Below are 7,990 nucleotides of genomic sequence, written 5' to 3'. Positions count from 1 at the left end.
TCAGTAGTTGTGGCGCACAGGCTTAGTTGCTCTGCAGCATGTGGGATCTTCCCGGACCAGGGCTCGAACCCCTGTCCCCTGCATTGGCAGGCGGATTCTTAACCAGTGCGCCACCAGGGAAGTCCCCAACCTGTCCCTTTCTAAGTAAAGTAATTCACAGGCACCTTTCTGATTACTTCTATATCCTGCTCTCTGAAGGGGGACTTCAAGGCAGGCACATACCTTATCACTTAGTACATCTCCCCCTTTTTTTCCTCTCTCTGCTCACCCTGCATGGCCAACACTCGGATGAAAAGAGATATTTTCCATCATAAGCCTTCACAGCGTGTGACCGAGGTCCCCCATACTCCTGGAATCTGTCTTAGAAATAGTGGATTTGAACTGGGGGGCCTGATCCCCAGGGATGGAGCCTGGCACAGGGACTACCCAGCTCTCCCACACCTTTGCCTCTCCCTGTTTGTCTGATGGATCCACTGGTTGGCTTTCAGGGCATACTCTCTCTTGAATCTTTCCCCACTCTCAGTGCAGGGAGAAGGCGTCTCATCAGAGTGGATGCGCCCTTGGCTGAGCAGGAGGGAGGAGTAGAAGCAGATGCCAACTGCAGGGAGAACGTTTCTCGCCTGTGTGTGCGCGGCTGTAAATGGCCAAGGAAGCCTCTGGCGGAAACACCGCCCCCAGTCACAACACCAGCAGGACTTCTTTCCTGTGTGGGTGAGCTGGTGCCAGAGCACGTTTTCCTGGCAAGCACTTTGTAGGCAGTACCGGCGGTGCTTACCCAATGCGCGAGCCCATGTTGGCTGGGGTGGGTGGGGGGGGGGTGGGCGTATGCAAAGTGGCACCCACAGTCTGTGCACATACGTCTGCACTTGTGGATATAGAGGACCTGCTCGGGTGGAGGTGGCGGTCATAGGGCACAGGTGTGTCCTGCGTGGAGCAGCTGATGCTAGCCCAGGTGAGCCCTCTGGGAAAAGTGGATGCCACATGACCATAAACATGGGGACGGTAACCAGAGTGGACCTACCACTCTGCGTCTAACAGTGCAGGGAAGGCAAAGAGCTGCCCACAGTCCAGACATGAATAGGACTTCTCCCTTCTGTGGGTGGCCAGTGCCCTACTCATTCAAAAGCAACAGCCACACTGGAGCCAGGGGAAGATTGCAGCGTGCTGTGAACCACATAGCCCGCTCTCTCTCTCTGGGAAGCAGGCAGTTGTGTATGGAGATGGAGCAGCACGTGAGACTGAGTACCCATTCATCCGAGGCACAGGGGTCTGAGTGTGACCCCCTCGTCCAGAGATACCCCACCTGCCTCAGGCAGAAGTTTCCCCTTTTCAGGAAAAGTACCATCCCTTCTTCCTCACTCAGGGCCTCCAAAACTGTATAGTGTTCTCATAAGAAAGTGCTGAATTCTTTTCATAGGGAAGCTAACACCTCTCCCTGGTTAAAGACCTTAGATGTGGGCATTTCAGTGAAAACATTTCTCAAACTGAGATCTCAGTGCCTTTTAAGCACACAAAAACACCTGTTGCCATCTTAATTGGAAGGTGGCAAGTCATTAAATTCCTTATATTGAGGGGTCTAGGCAGCTTCAAATGGCAGGGTACTTCCTTACAGGCAAGGGCAGGCCAAGAAACCTGACCAAGTGAACTGGCCCCTCTGCAAGGCCAATCAGAAATATGGTGGCATCTAGGCTTAAATTAGCTAAAAGTTAAAATTCCCTTCCTCAGGCACACTAGCCACATTTTAAGTTCTAAATAGCCACATGTGGATAGTGGCTTCTGTGTTGGACAGTATAGATACAGCACATTCTCATAACTGAAGAAAGCTCTGTTGGACAGCAATGCTCTAAGTACTCTAAGCAGAAAGAAGGCAAAAGATCTCAATCCCCAACAGAGCTGCCTCACCCCAAACCCGCAGTGCGGACCAGTGGGACCAGCTTCCCTTGAAGGCAAGGAGGACGCCAGGTGTGGTAAAGAGAACTTGGGAAGAGAGGGTTCACTGGATTCGTACGAACTGGGGTCTTTAAAGAGAAGGGCTGGGGAAGGTAGGGGGAGGGGCTCCTGGGAGAAAGGGCCGCCTGGCTCACTCCCAAGAGAGGCTGACTTCCAGCTCAGCTCCGCTTTCCTCACCTGTCCCAGATCCTGGGCGCCTCGCCCCCTCCCCAGGATCCTCCGCCTCCCAGCTCCATACCTCCTTTCTCTCCATCCAGGAGATGAAGGCAGGGTTGGGGGCTACAGAAACTAGGGGAGAAGAGGCCAACAGCGGACAGGGTGACAGGATGGAGCCTAGAGAAGATGCTTCCTCTGCAGGGGTGGGGTACGGCCCCTGAACCCTATGAACCCTCAAAGAGAAGACCCTCCCCAACAATAGACGCACACTCAGGCGTGTCCGGACCGAAGCCGAATGGTCCCCGTGTCGTAACAAGGGAGAAAAGGGGAGGGCCGGGTCTCTGATCGCGCCCAAGTAGTCGGGGGTCAACCGCATCACGTCTGTACCGCGAGCCCTCTGCAAAGCACCAGGTCCATAAACTCTTCGCCCTGAAGTGTCATGGCGCTGCTGAGCTTCACGCCCTTTTCCCTCCCGCGCACTGTGATTGGGTGACGTGCGGCAGAGGGCAAAGAGCCAGCGTCCTGATTGGGTCTGAGAGAATCGTTCCGGTTGGAAGGAAGCTGATAGTAGCATGAGGGCAGGCCTTCTTCCTAGAGCTCCAGCCAGCTACTGTTCAGCACCTGCTGCGAGCCAGGCGCCGTGCTGCGGACACTTGCCAAGGGACAACGGCGCAGCCCTGCTGCCCAAGAGCTCACAGCACAGGCCTTCTCCTGACCCCGCACTTGGCCCCGCTCTCCCCAGAGCCTCGTCTGCGTTGCTCTGGGGCTCCCTGCCTCCTCTACACCCAGACTTGGACGACGGTCAAACATTTATTGAGCGCCTACTGGGTTGAACAGAGTTATAGGCGCTGGATAGAGGGCAGTGAGCTACTCAACGTGTCCTCAGCCGTGGAGGTTACATTCCTCTCCACAGCCTTCCTCATGCTCAGGTCTCCACTGGACTTGACTCAAGGTTTAGTCCTGGAGCATCTGAGGCTCTCCACGTCTGAAGCGATTTAACATGACATCTCCAAACATAATGCTTGGGACCGGAAAAAGGTGGCTCTAAGGGTGCCTGCTCCCAGTGGTGCTTACAACCTACTGAGGGAGACACACAAATACCCAAAGGTCTGGCTGCCTAAGCCACAGTGGTAGCACTGACAGACTCCAGGGAATTATGAGACAGTCTCCCAACTCCGAGTTGAGCACAGAAAGAAATAAGCATTGTGAGTCACTTAAGGGGAAAAAAAAAGTAATAATAGCTTCCAACTCACTGAAACATGTAAAAGTAATAGAAAATTACGTTAAAAGCCATTGTTTCCAGCAATGATTATTAAGTAAGGCTGTCCTCAATATTCCAAAATCTCTACTGTGTATGCAAAACTTGGAGGATATACAATGTGGAAAATGTTGTACTAAACAACTAATGTTGTACAGGGGTTTTTTGGTTTGTTTGTTTTGGGCTGTGCAGCAGGGCATGTGGGACCTTAGCTCAGCCCCCACCATCTTCTGTACCCAGGGAAGGCCCTGTTGTACAGTTCTGACTAAATATAATTTAATCCTCACAATCACCTTGGGGGCAGTATTATCATACCTTTTTTTTTTTTTTTTTTTTTTTTGGCCATGCCACGAGGCATGTGGGATCTTAGTTCCCCCACCAGAGATTGAACCCGGGCCCCCTGCAGTGGAAGGGCAGAGTCTTAACCACTGGACCGCCAGGGAAGTCCCTGTCATACTCATTTTATAGTCAGAGAGATGTTGATGAGGCAAGGGATGAGTTAAGATTGAATATGGGATAAACTGTTTCAAAGCCTATAATCCTCTGCTTCCATTTGGCTCCAAGCTGGGTGAGTGGGTCTGAGATTTGTTTCCCTGAGATCTAGAGTTAGGGGAAAACTGGGAGCTGAAACTGTCAGGAGGCAGCAGTCAGTGCCAGGAGAGGACTGGAGGGGTCTCAAGCTTTCCCTGGCAGATTATTCAATCTGGATGTGCTCCCTCTAAGCTCTGGTCTCTGCTCCCAGGTCTCTCATAGACTCCAGATGTGGCTCAGCCCCCACCGTCTTCTTTTTGATTGATTCCCTTTCTCTCTCTCCCCTCTCTTGTCCCTTGCCCTCTCTACACCTCCTTCCCAATACTTGATGAGGGAGAATCTTAAGACATTATCTCCTCCACACTGCTTAACTGGGAGACAGTGGCACTACTGGAACATATCTGGAAAACGCCAGAAGTGTACTGAGGGTTCCTGGCCCTCACGGACAGAAGTCTGAGCTGGGGGTTGTGACAGAGGTCTGTCACCCCTCCGACTTGTCCTGCCTGTACAGTGGATCCATTGGTGGGCTTTCAGGGCACTCTTTCGCCTAAAGGTTCTCCCACACTGGGGACAAAGGAAGGGCCTCTCAACAGAATGGGTGCGCCTGTGGACGCAGGAAGAGGTAAATCTGTGCCTGCATTCAGGGCAGGAGTAGGGCTTCTCCCCTGTATGGTGTGCCTGTGGACGGCCAGAGAGCCACTTTGCCGGAAGCAGAGGCCACAATCAGGGCACTTGTAGGGCTTCCCTCCCATATGGATGAGCTGATGCTGGAGCAGGTTATTTTGCTGGGCGAAGTAGGCACTGCAGTGGGCACAAGGTTAGGGACACTCACCAGAGTGGAACTGTTGGTGGTTGGTCAGGAGGGAGGGGTAGGCAAAGCCCCGACCACAGTCAGAACAGATATGGGGCTTCTGCCTAGTGCAGATGCACTGGTGGATGGCCAAGAGGGAAGGGTGGGTAAAGTGGTACCCACACTGGGTACACAGGTACAGCTTCTCCCCACCATGTCTGTGTCTGTGGATGACCAATGCTGCAGTCTGGTGGAAGCTGCGGCCACAATCTGGACATGAATAGGGCTTGTCCCCTGTGTGGAGCACGCGGTGATGGACCGGATGAGCCCTCTGGGAGGAACTGAGTCCCACAAGGCCCACAGACATAAGGACGGTCTCTAGAGTGGATTCGCCAATGTCTGACCAGCATGGAGGGGTAGGCAAAGAGCCTTCCACAGTCTGAGCAGGAGAAAGGCTTCTCCCCTGTGTGTGTGCGCATATGCACGGCCAGGTTGCCTCTTTGGGGGAAGCAACGTCCACACTGGTCACAGGGGAAGGGCTGCTCCCCAGAGTGGACCTGCTGGTGGCTGGCCAGGAGGGAGGGGTAGCTGAAAGATCGGCTACATTCCAGGCAGGGGTAGGGCCTCTTGGGAGTCTGAGTGCACCGGTGTCCCGTGTCTGGAGACCTGAAGCAAAGAATGGCCACAGTCCTTAAAGGCCAATCTGGCTTTCGTTGGTGGTCCATTCCTCACAGGGGCATCCTCAAGTTCCCTGGCCCCCGTTTTGTTGCTCCATTCATTCTTCTTTTTCTTGCTTTCAAAGAGACAAGAGAATTGATACCGAAGACTCAAGTGCTTGCATCACCACACCTGTTTTCTCTCCACATGGGTAGATGTATGTGAAGGGAGCAGCAGGCCCTGTTTCAGAACCCCCAGTTTCAACCATGGCAGCGGTTCCCCATTCCATGGGTGGATGCCATGTTTTTCGCCATTCAGGGCTTGGAAACTTGTAGTATTGTCAGAAGGTGATGGATAGTACTGCTTGACAGAAATAAGCAATTACCTGCCATGTTAAAGCCCTTAAACGTGGGCATTTCAGTAGGGACTGAGATTTCTCAAGGCACTGGAACCCACAGCAGATCAGTGAATAAAAACAGCAGTCGCCGCCTGGGCCGACAGTCCCGGCTGCACAAGTGAACTTCTGGCCCCTTTCTGAAGGATGCAGACTCTCTGGGCACAGAGAAGGAGGCTCAGTAAGTTCTATCCCGAGCTACTCTTTCCCCTACCTCCCTATTCTTGACCCAAGGAAGGCACCAGGTCTAATAAAGGAACTTTGGAAGGAAAGGTTCAGAGGATTCTTACCAGCTGGGGCCTGTAAGAGAGGCTGTGTGTGTGGAGGGCCTCCTGGGAGAAAGGGTCGCCCGGCTCACTCCCAAGAGAGGCTGACTTCCAGCTCAGCTCGGTTTTCCTCACCTATCCCAGATCCTGGGCGCCTCTGCCCCTCCTCGGGACCCTTGGCCTCCGAGCTCCATGCCTCCTTCCTTCCTTCCATCCAGGAGATGAGGGCCGGTTTGGGGCCTGCAAAATCCTAGGGGAGAAGGGCCAACAGCGGACAGGGTGAGAGGATGGAGCCTAAAGAAGGTGCTTCCTCTGCAGGGGTGGGGTGCAGCCTCCCGATCACTCGGGGAGAAGACCCTTCCCAACAACAGACACACTCTCAGGCGCGCCCGCACCGAGGTCTAAGGGTCCCCCGGTCACAAGAAAAAGGTTAAAGGGGAAGGCCGGGCCTCAGCGAGCGCGCCCAGGTGGCCGTAGGTCTCCCGCATCACGTCCCGATACAGGGCCCTCTGCGCTGGCCGCAGACACCCCCACTCCTCCGGGAAGAAGTACACCGCCACGTCCGCGAAGCTCACGGCGCCCGGCCTCCCTCGCCCGGGCCGGGCCTCCCCCTGCCCGCCGGCAAGGAGCGGGTCCGGGGGCGGCGCCGTGGGTCCAGCGCTTTTCCCCGCGTTTGCCGCTGGGCGCCGGGTTCTGGACGCAGTGGGGCCGAAGCCGGCCTCTGCTGGGACGCAAAGCGCCGTCGAGGAGACCCGAAAGGCTCCGCGACCAGCCTCTCCTGGAGCCAGTGAAAACCCCTCCGATGTTATTCTCACGGGTCCTGCAAGGACCGGTGTTGGAGCTTGGGAAGATGCCTTCGGGCGCAGTGGAAGCGCCGTTGAATCTCACCCACCACTAGGCGGCGCCGGGGCCCTAAACTCTTCGCCCTGAACTGTCATGGCGCTGCTGAGCTTCACGCCCTTCTCCCTCCCGCGCACTGTGATTGAGAGGTGTCCGGCAGAAGGCAAAGAGCCAGCGTCCTGATTGGGTCTGAGAGAATCGTTCCGGTTGGAAGGAAGCCGGCAATAGCGTTGAGGGCAGGCCATCTTCCTGGAGCTCCGGCCAGCCACTGTTCAGCACCTGATCGGTGCTAGGCGCTGTATTGGGTGTACGTGCCAAGGGACAGCGGCGCAGCCCTGCTGCCCAAGAGCTCACAGCACCGGCCTCCTCCCTGGCCCGGCACTCGGCCCCGCTCTCGGCCCCGCTCTCGCCAGAGCCTCGTCTGCGTTGCTCTAGGATTCCCTGCCTCCTTTACACCGAGACTTGGATGATGGTCAAACATTTATTGAGCACCCACTGGGTTGAGCACAGTTGTAGGCGCTGGGGAGAGAGCAGGGAGCTACTCAAAGTGGCCTCGGCCGTGGAGGTTACATTCCTCTCCACAGCCTTCCAGATGCTCAGGTCTCCACTGGACTTGACTCAAGGTTTAGTCCTGGAGCACCTACGGCTCTCCATGTCTGAAGTGATTTAACATGGCAAATATAATGCTTGGGACCAGAAAGAGGTGGCTCTAAGGGTGCCTTCTCCCAGTGGTGCTTACAACCTACTGAGGGAGACACAAATACACAGAGGTCTAGTTGCCTAGGGCACTGGAAAAGCCCCGAGTGGAGCCAGCAGCCCCCAGGTAGTAAAGGCATCATAATGCAGTGCAGACTTCACTTCTAGCTTAGTAGTGTCTTCTATAAGCATCTGAGAGTACGACAGTAGGCCTCTTGCATATTTCACCTCGGATGATGCCCGTATTTCCAATGTATTTACCTGTTAAGATGTATATGGAATCTACCAAGAGAAGGGCACAGTGACACACCACAGGGAATAAGATAGTCTCTCACCTCCGAGTTGAGCACAGAAAAAGATAACCATTGTGAAACAATTAAGAAGAAAGAGAGGACTTCCCTGGTGCCGCAGTGGTTAAGAATCTGCCTGCCAATGCAGGGGACACGGGTACC

This window comes from Balaenoptera acutorostrata, chromosome 15 (genome assembly GCF_949987535.1).
Source record: "Balaenoptera acutorostrata chromosome 15, mBalAcu1.1, whole genome shotgun sequence".
NCBI lineage: Eukaryota > Metazoa > Chordata > Mammalia > Artiodactyla > Balaenopteridae > Balaenoptera > Balaenoptera acutorostrata.
The sequence above is the reverse complement of the archived record's forward strand: the minus strand, read 5'-3'. Positions refer to the sequence as shown.